Here is a 19,278-nt window from a genome sequence, read left to right as displayed (position 1 = left end):
CTCAAACAGCCACTAGGCGTCCACGGAGGACCAGCCCAGTGACGATGCACGTCTTGGCTCTCCCGGCCTAACGGCTTGTTGGCTCCGATCGAAGATCTGGGTGCGATGTTTCGGACAGCAAATACGAGTTTTGATCTCCCTTTTCTGTGAGTTAGCGAAGCATTCACCCATGAAGACCGTCAGAAGAAGCTGTACTTAATATTCAGGGCAACCTACATCTTTCATGCGATGAGCCGTTGAAATATATTGATAAGGAGAGATACATTTATGGAAAAAGAGAATCAACTGAAGAGTAATAGGATAGTGTCGAAACCCTTCAGGGACGCTCTCAGAAGCCTCAGTATTCTCGAATTGGATGTGTCGTATAATAAAGCTGAAATCATACACACCTGGGAATCTCTAATCCGTAAATATATGTATAATGAAAACTATTCCAGCTCCATACCTGCTGACGACATCATTCCAGTTAGATGCCATCACACCGAGCGTCCCTCACGGTGAGTGTTGAGGCTGAATTCGTGGCAGTTCCTCCAAGGTAGGAGTCTCCTTGGTGGCCTACATTTGTCCCAGTACTGTTACCCATGTTAGAGCGACCCAGGTGTATTACATCCCACCCCTCCTCCCCCATCACTCCTGCCAATGCCACAGTCACCTGAATGTTGTGTTCCTAATATCAATGGTGTTTTGTGTATTCTCCAGCAGTTTCAGGATGACCCTTGTGCATCTTCTGGCCGTGCTGTCGTACGCATCTCCATTCACGTTGCAAATCCGTACAGAGACTGCGTCATCTGCATACTGCAGCTTCCTCTCGCCATCAGGGATCGGTTCCCCATGACCCTGGTTCTGATGCAGTAGACCCGTCTGAGCCACACCAGTACACGCGATCATACCCACAGACACGTCCTCGTTCCGTGACCCCACAGTTTGAACAACCAGTACACGCGATCATACCCACAGACACGTCCTCGTTCCGTGACCCCACAGTTTGAACATGCAGGCAACCCACTCGATACATCATCATTACAGGAACATTCTCCAACCGACAACCTTTCGCGCGATGCATCGCAAATACATAACCGGACAGGAAGTGTTTTGTAAAATGCTCCTGGGTGTTGGGAGCAATGTAAAGCCCGCCACAAATGTCAACACGTCATTCACTCTGGAGTATGAACCTGTTGTGTTCTCTTCCCCAAGCTTCACACAGATCATCTGGGGCTACGAGACCGTTTTCTTTAAATCACTAAAGATATCCTCCTGTGAATCTGTCTCTTATTTTACCAGTCTCATAAATCAGGTTTCTTCTGCTATCTCCCCAGCACCACTGCTGGTACAGTACCGTTGCCGGCACCAGCAGTGGGTGGTGCAGGACCGTTGCCGGCACCAGGAGCGAGGCCCAGGGACAAGGGAGTGACGCAGCTCTTCACAACAACAGTGTCTTGGCTGGGTCAAGCAGCAGCAGCAGCAGCAGCAAGGTAGAGGTGAGGGAGCGACGCTTCCTCACGACAGCCACTGTCTCCTGTTCTCTGTGTCTCTCGTGTCTGCGTCTACTGTGTCTGTGTAGCTCGACTTTGTTTGTACCTTGTGATAATGGTATGGTCTGTGATAGATTTCTATTTTTTTCGTAAATCTATTTCATTAATGTGTGTGTGTGTGTGTGTGTGTGTGTGTGTGTGTGTGTTTCTTTGGTTGTGTTTGTTGCAGTTACGTATTTCCTGTGCATGTCTGGTCGTATGTGTTTATTTGTTTTTTGTCATTTTTTAGTCACCTTTGATTTTTATGCCATATTAGAAAAAAATATACAAAATTCGTTGACGTAGGACCCTGCATTCAACCCCTACCCTCATTCCTATCCCAAACCAAACCACAGAACAAAATAGCATCGTCTTCGAAGCCAGTAATTACTCTACCACTTGATTACTGGATTAAACAGTTCATAATTACGTCCAGGTCGCCTGACGCACAAAAAGAGACCCCCATTGTTTCCTGTGGAGAGTCGAACGGTCGTTCACGGCATGTTAGTGTGTAAATAAGGTGTGTGTTTACAATTACGTATTTATAAGTACCTATTTATAATGGCCTGTTTGTGATTGCCTACTTGTGCTGTGTGTGTGGGGAGAGAGAGAGAGAGAGAGAGAGAGAGAAAGAGAGAGAGAGAGAGAGAGAGAGAGAGAGAGAGAGAGAGAGAGAGTTCTACACTCGTGAGGGACCAAAATGACGAGCCTTATGCCATTACGCAAGGCAAGTGCGTAGCGCTCACCGCTGCAGCGTTTAAAAGTTAAGAATTCTAAAGAGACGTGTTGTCGGGTGTTGTGTGTGTCTGTAAACTGAAATGCCAGCAACCGAGAAATATGCAAAAGCGGAAAGAAAAGACAACAACAAAGGACAGGAGAAGGGAACTCGAGAGCCACTGTAGTGTTGGCTTATCGCGCCACCGTCACTAACCCTACCGATGCCCAGTCGGTGTGTCTGTCTGTCTGTGTGGTGAGGTATATATATATATATATATATATATATATATATATATATATATATATATATATATATATATATATATAATGGCAGGTTCCGTTATACGTGCAGAGTGGTGGCGATCTAAAGTAAAAAAGGTATAGAAAACGGGTTGTGGAACGAGGGCTACGCGTTTCACAGAAGGGATAGAAAACGGAAACAAGAAACTTCAAAGTGTGGCAATACTCTGTAATTCTAAATGTATATATATTTATGGTAGATCATATAGAAATAGTAAGTTTGAAGGGTACAGAGAAGTGGGCCAGGTGAGGATATTCCCTCAGAGGCCCTGTCCTCTGTTCTTAACGCTACCTCGTTAACGCGGGAAATGGCGAATAGTTTAAAAGAAAGAAAGAATATATATATATATAAGAATTATATATATATATATATATATATATATATATATATATATATATATATATATATATATATATATATTCTTTCTTTCTTTCATACTATTCGCCATTTCCCGCATTAGCGAGGTAGCGTTGAGAACAGAGGACTGGGCCATTGAGGGAATATCCTCACCTGGGCCCCTTCTCTGTTCCCTCTTTTGGAAAATTAAAAAAAAAAAAAAAAAGAAAAAAAAAATACGAAATACAGAAAAATTTTATAATGTATGTTGCGTGACCGGGATTTAAAGATCGGTCCGCGCACCACACCTCAAGAACTGATGTGTTGAACCCGATGAGCACGACGGAATGACCCATGAGTCAAAGGCCATGCCATTGTACCCAAAGGTCATGTTCAAGGGTCGTACCGTCGTGTTCAAGGATCGAACAGTCGTGCTCATGGGTCGTACCAAAGCGTCGTGTTCAAGGGTCGCAAAATCGTGCTCAAAGGTCGTATCATCGTGCTCGAAGGTCGTACCGTCGTGTTCAGTAGTCGTATCGTTGTGCTCAAGAGTTTATGAAATACAGTATGGTCTTTCGTTTCAGTTCACCCCACTACATGTATGTGGTGGTGGGGGCCCGATACCTGTGTCGTGGTGGGGGCCCCGATACTTGTGTGTAGTGGTGGGGGGCCCCGATACTTGTGTGTAGTGGTGGGGGGCCCCGATACTTGTGTGTAGTGGTGGGGGCCCCGATACCTGTGTAGTGGTGGGGGCCCCGATACTTGTGTGTAGTGGTGGGGGCCCGATACCTGTGTAGTGGTGTGGGGCCCGATACCTGTGTAGTGGTGGGGGCCCCGATACCTGTGTAGTGGTGTGGGCCCCGATACTTGTGTGTAGTGGTGGGGGCCCCGATACTTGTGTGTAGTGGTGGGGGACCGATACCTGTGTAGTGGTGTGGGCCCCGATACTTGTGTGTAGTGGTGGGGGCCCGATACTTGTGTGTAGTGGTGGGGGCCCGATACTTGTGTGTAGTGGTGTGGGCCCCGATACTTGTGTGTAGTGGTGGGGGCCCCGATACTTGTGTGTAGTGGTGGGGGACCGATACCTGTGTAGTGGTGTGGGCCCCGATACTTGTGTGTAGTGGTGGGGGCCCGATACTTGTGTGTAGTGGTGGGGGCCCGATACCTGTGTGTAGTTTTCGGGTCCGGTGCATGTGTTTAGTGGTGGGGCCCGGTAGCTTTGTGTAGTGGTAGACCCCGGTACGTGTATAGTGGTAGACCCCGGTACGTGTGTAGTGGTAGACCCAGGTACATATATAACGGTGCAAGGCGGTACATGGGTGTAGAGGCGGCCCCCCGCTACAGATGTAACGGTGCTGGCTGCTGCCAAGAACAGTTAGCTGAACAGAAGTGGTTCACACAGTGTTGCCACCACGCAGTCTTCCCCCTCCCACATAATCAGAGGCTTTACGAAGCTCCTTTATGGTAACAGTGCTCGGCACCCACTGAGGAATGATGGTGGTGTTGGTGATGGTGGCGGATGAGGACGTATGGGGGAGGGATGTTGGAGGGATAATAAGGTGGGGGGTGAGCTAACCAGCTGTGCCCAGGTTAAAGACCCCCCTTTTCCCTTTTTCTTCTCTCTCTCTTTTCCTCTCTATCTTCTTTTTTCCCCTCTCTTCTCTTTTCCTCTCTCTCTCTCTCGAGAACCAAACACACCCCACAACAACACACCACACACACACACAACCACACACACAACATAAAACCCCCACGGATCGTGTGCACACAAAAGCTCGCCACACACAACACACACACACCACACACACCCACACACATTTGATATCGCTGCCCTCTTGCGTGTCAATCCGTAGAGTTTTCTTGTCTCTTCTAAAATTGTTTTGACATACCTTCGTTGGGGGAAGTCCGTATTTCTTGAACGTCGTACTCCAGCCCAAATGTATCTTTTACCTTTCCCACCTCGTCTCTGGTTCTGTTTTGACCTTAGCTACCTGAATCTCTCGATTGTAAAACCTTGAGAACGAGGATTGACCCCTGGTTACTGATGGCCTCGTCTTTGAAAACCCTTTAAGAGTTGGGAGTCAAGAAGTTTTCGCTTTTAAATCCCCCAAGGTTCTTTTAACCGTCGGGTTCTAAAGGTCGGAAACGTCGTGCCAAGGGCCTAACATTCGCGTCTCCGACTCTTCACGACCCAACCAGTGGCCATATCCTGCCCCATATGAGGAGCCACACACACACACCCGGGGAACGGCTTCCTCGTATCCACGTCTTGTAAGCAAAGGACCTCTGGATTTGGGAGCGCCCGGCGAGCGGACACGCCTCGCTTCTCCGACGTAACCCTCCTCCTCCCTTAAAAGAACTAATTTGATTTTCGGGGTTTGCGTGACACTACCCTCCTTTAAGTCAGAATTTTGGTGTGTTGGGTTGTGTGTGTGTGTGTTTTCCCTCCCTTGTCTCCCGGATTGATGGATTTTTTATATTAAATTTAAAAGGGAAAAAATTTCGCACTCAAAGTCCCAAAAACTATGCCAAACTTTCCCCTCTGAGTACAATGACTTATGCAAATTTTATGCAGATGCACCCAAAGGCAAAGGAGAGAGAACCCCAGGTGCGCACCCTCACTGGACGGTTGGGGCCCCAAACGCAAAGGGCCAACAGGTGTTTTTTGGGGCAGGTGCCGTGTGTGTGTTGTGTGTGGTGTGGTAGTCATTAGTTAGCGTGGCAGTTCAGTGGGTTTAAAACTGAGACCGTGGGGGGATGGAGATGGGTTTACTAGGCAAGTGTCATAACACAGGTGTTCTGGCTGTTCTACAAATGTTTGGCGTTAAAGTAGTAGTAAGGTGGCTCAAAAACCCCCCTTGTCGTGGGTTATTTTTTTTCAACCAATGTTTTCGTGACCTAATAGGTCTACGGTCATGTGGGGTGACCCAGCAGGTGTGGTGGAACCTGTAGGCTGCAACGGCGGCTTAAGTAAGGTCGGGATTTGACAGGGGTAACTGTGGGTTGAAGGTGTGTAGGGTGGCTTGCAGCCAAAGCCCTACAAATTTCCAACGTTCGGGCTAATAAAGTACTTGTTACTTTGCTGTTCGATCCTTTTGCCCTTTGGGTGACGTTCTTTACTGGTGGGAACCCTTTGCTGAATTTTTGCTGACCCAACGTCCCTCCAGCCACCCCTCCCCGTGCACCCGTCGTTTAGAGCGGCTGGATGTTACCCTGCAGTGTGCAGACGGTCGTGTGGGGCGGTGGTGAGGGGGGCGGTGGTTGGGGAAGGAGCGAGGGAGCGGCGTGGGGACGCGGGAACGGAGGTGCACTGACCGCCTACCCAAGGCAAATTTAAACCATATACCTCCTTGTGGTACGGCGCGAAGAAATGTTTAACCCCCACCCGCACGCCCTAACCCCTCACCCCTGACTCTCCCACCCCCAAAAAGGATCACCCGAATTGTGTCCTCCCCCTGGTCGCATCGAGGGGGGTTAATTCCCCTACCCCTCTAACAGGAACAACCCCCCTTCTTATCAGGTAGGAAAAAGCCGCGTGAAAATAAAGGGGCCAAAATGGGGAATTGACAGGAACGTTCGTGCTGGAGGTGGGGGGAGGGGGTTTTGAATGACTGGGGTTGGGGGGGGAGGTGACGGGGTTGAGACGGGGGGTGGGTCGGGGTGAGGCGGGGTCGCGACCTAGGCCCGACAGAATGAAAGTGGTCTTGGGGCCCAACCTCCCAACCCCCCACACGCTCCCCTGACCTGTCGCGGCACCCCACCACCCGTCCCCCTTTCCCCCTCCCCCTCCCACCCACCTAAAAAAACCCAACACAACACACACACACACAAACAGTTGTTTTAAAAATTCAGGGGTAGAAAAAACCCCGAGGGCCCCAAAAAGTGAAATTCAAGAAAAAAAAAAACTTGTTTAGGAAAAGTGGGGAAGTATTTTATGGGATGAGAGAGGGATGAATGAAATAAACTGAAAGGAATGTAGTAGAGCGAGATGACAGAAATTTCTGTAAAAAAAAAAAAAATCGATATAGAGAGGTTAAAGAAAAGGGGACCCCACCTTCCTCCCGCCAGTACAAAAAGGATGCAAAAAGAACACCACACACCAACAACAACACCAAAACACACAACAACAACACACACACACACAAAAACCTGCACAAGAACACTACAAAAGAGTATCATAGCATGGTGGTAATACTTGCGGGTATGCCCTATATATTTCTCCATCTATAGTGGGGTGTGGGGAAAAAACCTTCTTTCCTACCCGTCTCCGTCTACAGTGCACAATAGACGGGGAAAAGTTGGTCCATTACAGACCTCCAGAGAAAACCCACGTCAAGACATCCGTTTCCATTTGTGTTTTACTTAATCTCTCACTTCCCTGTCTAATTCCCCCCCACAGCCCCCAACCGCTTTACGTACTAAATGACTGGTCAGGGGGGTGGTTCCCAGTGTTTCCCTGCAGGAAAACCCCCGGAAAAGTGTTTTCCCTTAAACATCTGGAGGAAGAGGATGCAAGCAAAGGGAAAAAGCCGAGGCTGCACTTGGGATCTGTCCGCCTCATCAAGAGGGCTAAGACAGCAACCACATCACACATTACTAGGTTTAATTTTGTGTTTTCTTATTTCGGACCCCCTCAACACGGGAGTTTCGTAAACCATCATATTTATGTAAGAGAAATTTTTATCTTTCTTTTTCTCCCCCAATTTGAGGTGTTTTTTGGGGGAACGATATTAGTATTTTGATAACGTTGCAAAGTCTCATTCAAAGCATCACATGCCCCCAAAACCCTTGTGGTCACTGCGTGCAGCATGAAATGTGTCTTGTACCACACATTTCCCCGCATTCAAATTTCCCTTAAAGCGAACCAATCGATGCCCGCAGACCTTGTCTTAGTAGAACACCAAAGTTCTTTACACCAAACTATTTAGGGGCTCAAAGTACCAGCCCGTTGAGTGTGCGGGCTGGTGTAACCGGGGGCGGAAAGGTCGGTTCCGATCGAGCCCCAACACGGGAAAGGTGACTTGATTCGCATTTGTATAAGGGGGTGGGGAGGAAGCTTTTATCTCAAGGGTATAAGGAAATCTAACAGCATAGACGCCCAAAATTTTTTCCCTTCGGCAAAACGATTTATCAACCAATGCCTCTTTCCTCTTTCTCTCCTCCTTTCTCTCTCTCTCTCCTCTCTCTTCTTCTCCCCCTTCCCCTCTCTTCTCTCGGTTTCACATGGAGGCGTTTTTTTTTAATTTAAGTAAAGTGTGTTCCGACCCCCCTCAACGGGGAGAGTCTCGGGGAAGGGCGGGGGAAAGCGCCCTTTTCTTGGCTGTGGAAACATTGACAGGGTTTTCAAAAGGAATAGGGGCGTCTTTTAGCCCAAAACATCGGGAACGCCCTACCCGCGCACACACACACACCCCACCCAAAACACACACCCCACAACACACACACACACACACCTTCCCCCTGGGAAAAAAACCCTTTGGTTCTGCTTTTTTTTAGGGGTGCCTGGGGTTGATTTTGTAGGCGTCTGTGGTGAAGTTCGTCCCCCAGGACCCCCCTCCTCGTTTTCTGTACCCTCTTAAAAAAACACACACCACAAACCCCACACCCCCACAGGTACCCTGGTTGGGTTGGGGGCGAGTTAAAAATCCCAAACGAGGGCCCCGCGTTTCGCCCATTGCCTACACATTTCCCCCTTTATAAGATGGGAGTAAAGTTTTTACAGAGAACGAAAATTTAATTCAATATACTGGGATTTTACATTTCCCGTTGAATATGTACTGAAAAATTTTTTAGTTTCTTTTTTTTTTTTCCCAAATCCCATCAACACACAGATATATGTCCTTATTAGGTGTTTTATTTTGTATTTTTTCAAGGGTTTTTACTCGGATTTCACCCCCACCTTGTCTTTGTTTGTTTTCACCAGGGAATCCGCAACATGTGTCAGATAACTTTTTCCTTTTTTGTTTGTGTTTTTCTATATTATTTTTTATCTTTCTCGAGGTTTAAAAAAACCCGCACGTGTCGACCAACGAGATTTAGATGATATTTTAACCCCAATGGTGTTTAAAAAAAGGCTTTATATGAACCTATTTTTCTCCCCAGGTGGTGTTCAATTTTTGGGTCGGTTTAAGTCAACTGCCCACACGAACTGAAAAAATAATCCCCAATGAACCGGTCGATGGAGGTCGTCTCGAGGGTTGAATCGTTTATCATGATACACAGTTTTTTTTCTCTTTTCTCCCCCCTCTCTCTCTCTTCTCTCTCTTTTCCTCTTCTCTTGACATCACGCAGGCCTGAAAAAAAAAACCTTGACTTTTGTAAGGTTTTTTTACCTTTGACATCACTACCCCGAGTATATTCACGATTGACCGAACTCGACAAACGGGGTTCAGCAGGGGGGGGAAAACAAAAAACCTTTACGCCGGGGATGTGAACCAGACCCGAGTCGCCCTCGCCATACATGGCTGGGAGATGTGAGGGAAAACCCCCAAAACCACACACACCACAACACACAAAAACACACACACTCCCGGGGAGACGTAACACCCTATGTTCACCAACATTCCCGATAGTCAGCTCGTGTAAAAGGAATGATGAGAGATTCTGAACAGTTGAAGGTTGAGGATAAAAAAATCATTTTCAATGAAGTAAGAAAATATCATTCCTTCAGAGAAGACCCAGCTTTAGGTAATGTTCCCAGAGAATGGAAAGAAGGTAGGGGGGGGGGGGGGGGGGGGGGGGGGAAAAAAAATTTGGGAGGGAAAAGTTTTAGAATTTAAGGGTGGTAACCACGTTCTTAAATTTAAGGGAGTAAACCACGTTCTTAAAATTTAAGGGGGGTACCACGTTCTTAAAATTGTTGACTTTGACGATCCCCCAAAAATAAAAAAGACCTGGTTCCCTTTTTTTTGGGGGGTGAATGCTGAGAAGAAAAAATATCATTAAATTCCCAAGTGACGACGACTGTGACCTTTCGCAGAATATCAATTAGGTTTTGAGGATGACTTTACAAAATCCGATATCATTTCTTGTTCTTTTGTAAACCTGGTGGCCTAATGGTGCCTGAGACCCCGGGTATAAGCCCTAATGACTAGGGTAACCATAAGGGGGATGAGGTGGGAACCCCGCAAAATTGTATTCTGTACGAAAATCCATAAATTTTGGAACATTTGATCCCTTCTTAACCATATAAAAACCGATCGCCAAACCCATTAAATGTCTATACTTTATAATTTTTAGGTGTGGTGGTGTGTGTGTGGGTTATGTAATATTTTGTTATACTTGTTTTTGTGTATTTTTTTTTGTTCATTAAGCAATTCGATTTAAAGACTTGTATTGCGTAAATTTAGTGTGTACTTTGAAGTTTACCTGTACTGCCAAGCGTAAAGGCATTACGTAATATCTTGCGTCATGTGTATGGTATACCATTTGCGAAATAAGCGTAGGGACGGGGGGGGTGTAGTGTGTGGGGGTATGTAGTATTGTGTAGGTGGGTAATAGTGGGCGTGACTCATGGCTACACCCAGCACTGACCCTAAGTATTAGGGCCATTTTGCCCCACAGTGACCTTCAAGATACACTCCACCCCTTATTGGGGGTCCCCCCCCCCCCACTCTCCACACCCCTCTCTTTTTTTTTTAAAGTATAAGAACTATTAAAGGGGTTGGGGGGCGGGGGTGGTGTAAAGTATGGTAAAGGGGGCCTGGTGGAGGGGGGAGCCAAATACACTTTTTATAAAATTCATACGCAATTAGGTATATTTTACACACACACACACACACCCCCACACACACACACCACACACACACAAAAAACAAAAGGGCGGGGCCCCCGCCCGTCCTTTGGGTACATGGATTTCGAACCAGTACGGGAAACCACCTGTTGACACATCCGTCCCCACGCCCCCTCTCAAGCCCCGTGTCACCAGCGCCCCAAGCAACCCGTCCCCCCCACACCCCCCCCGGCTAGTGGTGGGTAGTAGCGTATGGAATTCGACCGTTTATGTGGGGTCCCAATATTGCCCCTGGAGTGGGAGAGGTGGGAGGGGGGGCGTGGTATTTTATGGCGGTGGGGTGCGTGACCTTGGTGGGCGGGGATACTGGTGATCCTGGTGCTCCTGTGTTGGTGTGGTGGGGGCGGGGGAGTCCGCTGGGATTACTGGTGGTGAGACTTTCAGTGACGCGTTTTGAGATGCCCTGTGGGATTGGGTGTTGGTGAGACTGCTGGGGGTGATTGGCTGTTGGTGATAACGCTGGTGATTGACTGTTTTGGGAATGACTTGCGGTGATTGGGTTGGTGATGACTGTGGGTGCCCCGTGGAATGACGGAGATGCCTGACGTTGGGGATGACTGCTGGAGATGTTAGGCAGGCATGTGTGCGTCCACCAGAGATCAAGACCCGAGCCCCAAAGAGATTGGGGGTCGTGGTGGGGCCCCCCCGATACGAACCCTGGCACGTGCCCCGGGATCCTCAACCCCACCGTATTGGGCCCTGCCCTCCGGCCCCGCCAGCAACCTGACCTAAAAAAACCATCGGACGCTGCACAAGCAGGTGCTTACACGGCTTTGGGGGGGTAAGTCATGAGAGGATGTGGGCGCCAGCTGGGCAGGTAACGTATGCAAAACTGGTTCTCGTAGTGTGTGCTGCGGGAGCCTGCACGACCACAGCTGGCGTCCTATCCAGGGCAGGGGTGACGTCCGTGGTCTTGAACGCCTCCTCCACACACACACACAAACGACACAACCACAACCGGTGGAGGCGAACCCCCTGTGAGGGCCGTGGGACACCTGATCCGGGGGAGCAGGGACCCTCTGTCGCTCCTGTAATGTAGACCATCTGCAATGGGATTTAGGGGGAGTTTTAAGGACCATCGTACTGAAGGTGAATAAGGCAGGGACCAAAAATATGTGGGACGAGGGAGGGAGGGGGGCCCCCTCTCCCCAATGGACACACACACACACACACACACACACACACACACACACACACACACACACACACACACACATCAACACCCACATGGATCGTAGTGCACACACTAGCTCGCCCACACACACACACACACACACACACACACACACACACACACAGTTAGATGATCGCTGCCTCTCTTGCTGTAGATCAATCCAGTAGAGTTTTCTTGTCATCTTCTAGAAATTGTTTTGACATACACGTTCGTCTGTGGGAAGTCCTGTATTTCTTGCAACGTCGTAGCTCTCAGACCAAATGTATCGTACCTTTCCCACTCTCGTCTCTGGTTCTGTTTTGACCTTATGCTACCTGAATCTCTCGATTGTACAGTCCTTGAGAACGATGGATTGACCCCTGGTTACTGATGGCCTCGTCTTTGACCTAATCCTTAAGAGTTGGGAGTCAAGAAGCTTCGCTTTACCATACCCCAAGGTGTCGTATACCGTCGTGATCTCAAGGATCGGAAACGTCGTGCTCAACGGCCTAATCATTCGCGTCTGCCGTACTCTTCACGACCCAACCAGTGGCCATATCCTGCTCCATATGAGGAGGTCCACACACACACACACCGGGGAACGGCTTCCTCGTATCCACGTCTTGTAAGCTAAGGACCTCTGGAGTTGGGAGCGTTCCGCGCGTAGCGGTACACGCCTCGCTTCTCCGACGTAACCCTCCCTCCTCCCTTATAAGAATCTAATTTGAGTTTCGTGGTTGACGTAGACACTACCCCTCCTTTAAGTCAGAATCTGTGTGTGTGTGTGTGTGTGTGTGTGTGTGTGTTCCTCACTCTGTCTGCCGGATTGATGGATATTTATATATAAACTTTCACAAGGAAAAATTTCGCACTCAAAGCTCCTCAGAAACTATGCCAAACTTTCCCCTCTGATGTACAATGACTTATGCTAATTTTATGCAGATGTCACCTAAAGGCAGAAGGTAGAGAGAACCGCAGGTGCGCACCCTCACTGGCACGTGTTGGGGCCCGAATCAGCAAGTGGGCCAACAGGTGTTTGTGTGCAGGTGCACGTGTGTGTGTGTGTGTGTGTGTGTGTGTAGATCATTAGGTATAGCAGTGTGCAGTTCAGTGGGTTTAACACTGAGACCAGTGGGTGGATGGTAGATGGGTTTACTAGGCAAGTGTCATAACAGCAGGTGTTCTGGCTGTTCTACAAATGTTTGGCGTTATTAGTAGTAGTAAGGTGGCTCAACTCCACTTGTCGTGGCGTTCATTTTTGCAACCAATGTTTTCGTGACCTAATAGGTCTACTGGTCACTGTGGTGGTGACCCAGCAGGTGTGGTGGACACCTGTAGGCTGCAACGGCGGCTTAAGTAAGTGTCGGGATTCGACAGGTGTAACTGTGGCTTGACAGGTGTGTAGCGGTGGCTTGACAGCCAACGCCCTACATTCTCCAACGCTGCCTCGGCTGCTAATAACGTCACTTGTTACTTTGCTGTTACGACTCCTTTTGCTCCTGTTGGTGACGTTCCTGTTACTGCTGCTGGAGAACCTTCTGCTGATATTGTTACTGCTGACCGAACGATCCCTCCAGCCACCACTCCTGCTGCACCTGCTCGTTGTAGAGCGGCTGGATGTTACTCCTGCAGCTGCTGCAGACGGTCGTAGTGGCAGCGGTGGTGACGGTGGCGGTGGTTGGGGAGGAGGAGCGAGAGGAGCAGGCGTGGGGGAGCGCGGGACACGGCAGGTGACACTGACCGCCTACCTAAGGCAATTACAGGCCAGTAGTACCTCCTTGTGGCTACGGCGCTGAAGCAGTGTTTATACCCCGCACCTCGCACGCCATAACCACTCACCCCTCGCACCTCTCCTACCCCAAAAGGATCACCTCGAATCTGCTGCTCCTCCGCTGGTCGCACTCGAGGGGAGTTAATTCCTCTACGCACCTCGTACTACAGGGAATCACCTCCCTTCTTATCAGTGTCAGGCATACAAGTCCGCGTGAAAATAAAGGCCAAAATGGGAATTGACAGGAACGTCTCGTGCTGGAGGTGGGGTGGAGGTGGGTTTTGAATGACTAGGGGTTGGGGGGGTGAGGTGATCGGTGTTGAGACGAGGGGGTCGGGTCGGGGTGAGGCAGGGGTCGCGACCTAGGCCAGACAGAAGTGAAAGTGGTCTTGGGCCGAACCTCACCAACCCACACACGCTCCTCATGGACCTGTCAGCAGGCACCCCACCACCCGTCCTTCTCCCTCCCTCCCCTCCCACCCACCTACCCAACACACACACACACACACATACACACACACACAAACAGTTGTTTGAAAGATTCAGGGGTAGAAAAACCAGAGGCCAAAACGTGAAATTCAAGAAAAAAAAATACTTGTTTAGGAGAAATGTGGAGAAGTACTTTTATGGTATGAGAGTAGTGGATGAATGAAATAAACTGAATGAGAATGTAGTAGATGCAGACGACTGACAGAAATTTCTGTAAAAAAAAAAAAAATACGATAGTAGAGAGTGTTCAAGAGAAGGGACCCCACCTTCCTCCTCGCACAGTACAAAGAAGGATGCAAAAGACACACACACACACACACACACACACACACACACACACACACACACACACACACACACACACCTGCACAAGAACACTACGAAAGAGTATCAGTAGCAGTGGTGGTAATACTTGCAGGTACTGTCCTATACTATCCTATCTCCATCTATAGTGGTGAGTGTGAGGAGGAACCTTCTTTCCTACCCTGTCTCCGTCTACAGTGCACACATAGACGAGGAATGTTGGCTCCTATTACAGACCTCCAGCAGATAACCACGTCACAGACCATCACGTCTTCCATTCCCTGTGTTCTTACTTAATCTCTCACTTCTCCTGTCTCACATTCCACCCACCACAGCCACCACCGCATTCACGTACTGAATGACATGGTCAGGGGTGGTGGTTCCAGTGTTTGCCTGCAGGAAAACCCATGGTAAAGTCGTTCTTCCTGTGAACATCTGGAGGAAGAGGATGCAAGCAAAGGGACACAAGCACGAGGACTGCACTTGAGGATCTAGTCCGCCTCATCAAGAGGGGCTATAAGACAGCAGACCATCATCACACATTACTAGGTTTACATGATTGTGTTTCTATATTTCGGACTCCCTCAACACAGGAGTTTCGTACACATCATATTTATGTAAGAGAAATGTTTATCTTTCTTATTCTCCTCCAATAATGATGAGTGTTTGTTGGGGAACGATATTAGTATTTTGATAACGTTGCAAAGTCTCATTCAAAGCATCACATGCCCACACAACCCTTGTGTCACTGCGTTGCACGCATGCACAGTGTGTCTGTGTACCACTACACGTTCCTCGCATTCAAACTCTCCTTTAAAGCGAACCAATCGATGCCCGACAGACCTTGTCTTAGTAGAACACCTGAATGTTGCTTTACACCAAACTATTTACGGCTCAGTACCAGCCACGTTGACGTGTGCAGGCTGGCTGTAACCTGGGACGGAAACGGTCGGTCTCCCGCATCGTAGCCCACAACACAGGAAAGGTGACTTGATTCTGCATTTGTATAATGGGTGGGAGAGAAGCTATTATCTCAATGGTGTATAAGGAAAATCTAACAGCATATGACGACCATAATTTTCCCTTCGGGCACAACGATTATATCAACCATATCGCCTCTTCTCTCTCTCTCTCTCTCTCTCTCTCTCTCTCTCTCTCTCTCTCTCTCTCTCTCTCTCTCTCTCTCTCTCTCTCTCGGTTTCACACTGGAGGCGTTTTTTTTTTAATTTAAGTAAACGTGTGTTCCGACCCTCCTCAACGGGGAGAGTCTCGGGGAAGGCTAGGGGAAAGCGCCCTTCTCTGGCTGTGGTATAACATTGACAGGGTTCTCAAGAAGGAATAGGGGCGTCTTGTAGCCCAAGAACTATCGTGGATACGTCCCTACCCGCTCGCACACACACACACACACACACACACACACACACACACACACACACACACACACACACACACACATTCTACCTGTTGAAAATAACCATTTGGTTCATGCCTTTATTTAGGTGTGCCTGGGTTGATTCTGTAGGACGTCTGTGGTGAAGTCTCGTCCCGCCAGGACCCTCCTCCATCGTTATCTGTACCCTCTTACACACACACACACACACACACAGGTACCCTGGTTAGGGTGGAGCTGAGTTAAAAGTCCCAAACGAGGCCGTCCTTGCGTTGCGCCCACTTGCCCTACACATTCCTCCTCCTTTATATAGACCTGGGTACCGTCAATGTTCACAGATGAACGAAGGAATGAATTCAATATGACGTGAGGATTTTACATTCCAGTGTGAATATGTATCTGAAAATTTGATAGTTACTTTTTTTTTTCCTTACTCCATCAACACACAGATATATCGTCTTATTAGGTGTTTTATTGTCGTATTTGTTCAAGGATTTTTACTCGGATTTCACCTCACCAGTTGTCTCTGTTTGTTTTCACCAGAGGAATCCGCAACATGTGTCAGATATCACTTTTCCTTTATTGTTTGTGTTTTTCTATATTATTTTCTATCTTTCTCGAGGTTCAAATACCTGCACAGCTGTCGACCACACGAGACTTTAGAGTGAACGTATTTTTAACCCCCAGATGGTGTTCAAACAAGGCTTTATAGTGAACCTATTTTTCTCCCCAGGTGGTGTTCAAGTTGGCGATCGGTTTAAGTCAACTGCGCCACACGAACTGAAGTAAACAGTAATCCCAATGAACCTGTGTCAGATGGAGGGTCGTCATCAGAGGGTTGAATCGTTTATCACTGATACACAGTCTCTCTCTCTCTCTCTCTCTCTCTCTCTCTCTCTCTCTCTCTCTCTCTCTCTCTCTCTTGACATCACGCAGGCCTGAAAAAAAAACACCTTGACTTTTGTCAAGGTTTTTGTACACTTTGACATCACTACCCTGATGTATATCCTCACGATCTGACACGACACCTCGACACAACGGGGGTGTCAGCAGAGGGGGGGGAAAACAAAAAATCCTTGACGCGGTATGTGAACCAGACCAGAGTCGCCATCGCCATACATGGCTGGTAGATGTGAAGGGAGACACACACACACACACACACACACACACACACACACACACACACACACACACACACACATCCCTGGAGGATGACGTAGACACCATATGCTTCACCAACAGTTCCCGATAGTCAGCTCTGTGTAAAAGGAATGATGATGATGATTCTAGAACAGTTGAAGAGTTCGAGGAGGTAAATATCATTTTCAATGAAGATAAGAAAATATCAGTTCCTTCAGAGAAGACCCAGCTTTAGGTAACTGTTCCCAGAGAATGGAAAGAAGGTAGGGGGAAAAAAAATGCATTTATGATAGTGTACGAATTTAAGGGATGGTAACCACGTTCTTAAAATTTAAGGGATGGTAACCACGTTCTTAAAATTTAAGGGATGGTAACCACATTCTTAAAATTTAAGGGATGGTAACCACGTTCTTAGAATTTAAGGGATGGTAACCACGTTCTTAAAATTTAAGGGATGGTAACCACGTTCTTAAAATTTAAGGGATGGTAACCACGTTCTTAAAATTGTTGACGTTGACGATACACAAGAAACTAAAACACAGACCTGGGTTACCTTTTTTTTTGGGGGGGGATGATATGACTGAGAAGAAAAAATATCATTCAAATTCCTCAACGTTGACGACGACTGATGACCTTTCGCTATGAATATCAATTAGGTTTTGAGGATGACTTTACAAAATCCGCATATCACTTTCTTGTCTCTTGTGATAACCATGGTGTGCCTAATGGTGCCTGAGAGCCTCGGGTATAAGACCTAATGCACATATCTGGTGAGACCATAATGCGGGATGAGGTCGGAACCCGCAAAATTGTATTCTGTACGAAAATCCTATGAATTCTGGACACAGTTGATCCTCTTCTTAACCATATACAAACCGACCCTCGACCAAACCCATGTACAGACTGTCATATACTATGTATACATATATAGGTGTGTGTGTGTGTGTGTGTGTGTGTTATGTAATATTATTGTTATACTTGTTATTGTGTATTGTTTTTTTGTTCATTAAGCTATTCGATTTCAAGACTTTGTATTGCGTAAAGTTTAGTGTGTACTTTGAAGTTGTACACTGTACTGCCAAGCGTAAAGGCATTACGTAATATCATTGCGTCATGTGTATGGTATACCATTTGCGTAACTAAGCGTAGGTGTACGGGCGTGGGTGTATGTGTGTGGGGGTATGTACGTATGTGTGTAGGTGGGTATATAGTGGGCGTGACGTCATGGCTACACCACAGACCACTGACCCTAAGTAGTTAGGGCCACTCTGCTCCACAGTGACCTTCAAGAATACACTCCACTACCTTATGTGGAGTCCCCCACCCCCCCTTCCACTCTCCACACCCCTCTCTTTTTTTTTTAAAGTATAAGAATCTATTAAAGAGGTTGGGCGGCGTGGTGGTGTATAAGTATGGTAAAGTGGGCCATGTGTGGAGGGTGGAGCCAAATACATCTGTTCATACAAATTCATACGCACTTATTAGAGTATACTTACACACACACACACACACACACACACACACACACACACACACACACACACACACACACAGAAGGCGGGGCCCCGCCCGTCCTTATAAGGTCACCACCTGGATTTCGAACCAGTACAGGAACCACCTGTTGACAGCATCCGTCACCACGTCCCCTCTGCAAGCTCCAGCTGTCACCAGCTGCCCTAAGCACCACCTGTCCCCCACACACCCCGCCCGGCAGTAGTGGTGGGTAGATGAGCGTATGGGAGATTTCGACGCGTCTTAGGTGGTGATCCAAGTATTGCCCCTGGAGGTGGGAGAGGTGTGGAGGGGGGGTCGTGGTGATTTCTATGGCGGTGCGTGCGTGACCTTGGTGGACGGGGATGACTGGTGATCCTGGTGCTCCTGTGTTGGTGTGGTGGGGACGGGTGATGTCCGCTGGTGATTACTGGTGGTGATGACTTACAGTGACGCGTGTTTGATGATGCCCTGCTGGGGATTGGGTGTTGGTGATGACTGCTGGAGGTGATTGGCTGTTGGTGATAACTGCTGGTGATTGACTGTTGGTAATGACTTGCTGGTGATTGGCTGTTGGTGATGACTGCTGCTGGTGACTGTTGGTGATGACTGCTGGAGATGCCTGACTGTTGGTGATGACTGCTGGAGATGCTTAGGCTGAGGCATGTGTGCGTCACACCAGAGATCAAGACCAGAGTCCCAATGAGAGTGGTGTCGTGTGTGGGGCGCCCCCCGATACGAACCCTGGCACGTGCCCGGCATCCTCAACCCCACCGTCATTGGGCCGTGCCCTCCGGCCACGCCAGCAACACTGACCTAAAACACCATCGGACGCTGCACGAAGCAGGTGCTGTACACGGCAGTGGGCGGGTAAGTACATGAGA

General features: G+C 48.2%; 1 protein-coding gene across 2 annotated transcripts in view; it reads right to left on the bottom strand.

Moving 5' to 3' along the window:
• The window catches only part of Hil (peptidase hillarin), an 81,792-nt gene that overhangs the window by 16,053 nt on the left and 46,461 nt on the right, over positions 1-19,278 (bottom strand). The gene's annotated exons all lie outside the window — the stretch shown is intronic.

This window comes from Panulirus ornatus, chromosome 16, assembly GCF_036320965.1.
Source record: "Panulirus ornatus isolate Po-2019 chromosome 16, ASM3632096v1, whole genome shotgun sequence".
In the NCBI taxonomy this organism is placed as follows: domain Eukaryota; kingdom Metazoa; phylum Arthropoda; class Malacostraca; order Decapoda; family Palinuridae; genus Panulirus; species Panulirus ornatus.
This window is presented reverse-complemented; position numbering and strand designations above follow the sequence as displayed.